The 2,761-nt window shown below is 52.4% G+C and overlaps 1 pseudogene; it reads left to right on the top strand.

Moving 5' to 3' along the window:
* Window positions 1-685: 685 nt before the first annotated feature.
* Window positions 686-1,509, top strand: LOC123133477 (DIMBOA UDP-glucosyltransferase BX9-like; annotated as a pseudogene).
* The last annotated feature ends 1,252 nt before the right edge of the window (window positions 1,510-2,761 follow it).

The raw sequence follows: 2,761 nt of genomic DNA, 5'->3' as shown, positions 1-2,761 counted from the left end.
CTCGTCATGAACCGGTCGCTCTACCTTGTTATCATCCTGACTTTTTTCTTATACTTGTCTTTCCTTTCATCAGTTTATCAAAACGCTTGTTCACTGGTCGCACTGCTTGGTTAAAAGTGACTTTAAATCCTTAGCACATAAAGGCAAGTGGAAGAAAAATAATACATAAGCATGAGAACTAAGAATCATACTGTGAACACATGCTTACCACTCATTTTGTAATTCATAATCAATGTGAGACATGATAAAATAAAATATATTGATAACTCCATTGTGAAGATTTGTTAATAGAAATCTAGAACACGCATATGCTTCATTGTCAATCATAAAGCCGCGAACACTGTCCTCTAGGTTGCTGCACTACTCATTAAAGCAATGCACATCTGCTCCGAAACCTAGACGAAGCATTGGTGCTATCAGATATATACATCCGGTAATCAAAGAAACATGATGGATGGTATAATTTCTTAGAGCAAAAGCTAAGAAAACTTTTTTACTTAAATCAAACCTCTATGCAAGAAGGTGAGGCGAGCAAGCGGGCGCGTGTGGTCTAACTCTTCTTCAACACACCATTTAAAGTGATGGAAAGAACCTAATATATAAAGAGGTCCATCAACTTGTGGGATGGGACTAAACTTTAGCACCACAATTTCATTTTACCCATGGGCTCATTTGAGATTTCAGATTTTGTTAATGGGCCAGCCCCGTTAATTCTAACGGTGGCGGCGACCGTCGACTACATCTTCACCGTCAACACTCCCGCGAGGCGCCGTTCCGGGAGCGCCTGGCCGCCCTGCTGGAGGCTCCTGGCGGCAGAGATGACGTCGCGTGCCTGGTCGCGGACGCGCACCGGCCGACCCTCATGACGTGCCGACGCTGGCGCTGCGTACCGGCAGCGCCGCCTGCTTCCGCAACTTCATGGCCACCCCGATGCTCTGCGACAAGGGCTACCTCCCGGTGAGAGCAGAGTCGCAGCTGGACGCGCCGGTGAGGGAGCTACCGCCGTGCCGCGTCCGGGACCTGGTGGCCATCACCGGCAGCCGCCACGAGCACGATCTAGTGCCCAAGCTGCTGGCCCGGGCCGTCAAGGCAGTGAGCACCTCGGCTGGATTCATACTCAACACCTTCGATGTGCTGGAGGCCGACGACCTGGCGACGACCCGGCGAGACCTCACCGACGTGCCAGTGTTCGACGTCGGCCCGCTCCACAAGCTCTCCCCGGCAGCCTCCTGCCGCAGGACCGTGCTTGCCTTGACTGGCTGGACAAACAGTCCCCGGCGTCGGTGTTGTACATCAGCTTCAGCAGCCTGGCGAGCATGAGCGACGGGGACCTCGCCTAGGCGGCGTGGGGCGTCGCCAACAACAGGCAGCCGTTCCTGTGGGCGCTCCGGTCGGGCCTCGCCCGCGGGTCCGCCTTGACAGACGGGCTCAATCTTTCCCTTACGGGTCAAGCTGGCCATATGCAGGCAACCAAATACGTCCCTAGTGTGCTACAGACTTGGGAATGGCTCAAGCCCATGTATCTGCATTGTGGTGTGCTGGCCGAGTGATTTGGCTATTAAAGCCCATGTATCTGCATTGTGCTTCAGTGCGAGAAGAAATACAGAAAACGGCAAAGTTGTGTGTGCCAAAGCCTGTGTGCTCTTCTTCTACCTTCAGTTCGCGTGTGTTATTCCTTCTTCCTCCTCGGGTTGTGCCAACAAAGCGTGCCCAATCCTTCTAGTAAAATATCATGGTCTAACAAAAATTGCCATGCCTAATTAATGTATTTTTCCATGGTTTTAATAGTGAATTTGTCATTCTACCTACAAAAACTACATTTACTATGGTGCACAAAGTAAAAAAGATTGCCATGATCCATATACAATTTGAATTTGTCATGAAAAAAGACTAAAATTTTCATGGTCCATATGAAGCAAAAGTTTCAAGCACGCTTGTTACACTAACAAGAACATTTGCAAAAGAAAAAAATCAAAACTTTACAGTATATTTACCATTTATTTTAAATTTACTGATCATTCGGGAAGCATATGCACCGAGAGCCAAAAATAGCCACCCCGTTGTTCAATCTTTGTCAAGCATAGTAACCAAATGGTCCCAATAATTGGAGTATTTAACCAAAAACTACCACAATTCCTGAAATCGTGCCTACAAACTTTCACTTTACGATTTTGTCCCGGAAACTATCGTTTTTTATTAATCTGTGACTAAAAAATACCAAGTGTGAAAACTGCTTACTTTGCCTGGGTTAAATCCAAATCTGACTGCCTGACCCCACCGTTTAGGTGCCAGCGTGGTGAAGCGCTCATGGCCAGCCATTAACGCCCGTGGCCGCCTGTCCTCGTAGCCACCCGTGGACCCAAGCTCCCGCCGCGCCCGCGCCCCCGCTCGTCTCCCCTCGCCCGTCGCAGTGGTCACTCGAGCACTGTCGGCAGTCGCCGACCCTACCGCGACCGGATCCTGCAGCCTCGCCTCTCTGGTGCAGCCCCGTCGCCCAGCGAACCGCCTCGCGCCGCCCGTCACCATGGCCTTGCCCCGAGCGGCCGCCGTCCCAGGGCTCGCCGCAGGCAGGCCTCCCCATCACCGTCCAGCCTCATCGTCGCCAGATCCGGCGGACGCCGCCCCAAATCCGCCTCCCCAGGACCTCCCTGCCGCCCTGCTCGCGCCGGAGCGCCGCCTGCAGGTTGCGCCGTCTCCTCCAGATGCGACCACACACCTGGTCGGGCGCCCGTAGCCGAGCCCAGTGGCCGCGCGCCCATGG

The sequence above is a fragment of the Triticum aestivum genome, chromosome 6B, assembly GCF_018294505.1.
Source record: "Triticum aestivum cultivar Chinese Spring chromosome 6B, IWGSC CS RefSeq v2.1, whole genome shotgun sequence".
Taxonomy (NCBI): domain Eukaryota; kingdom Viridiplantae; phylum Streptophyta; class Magnoliopsida; order Poales; family Poaceae; genus Triticum; species Triticum aestivum.
Note: the sequence above shows the minus strand (reverse complement) of the source record. Positions and strands in the feature narration are given on the sequence as shown.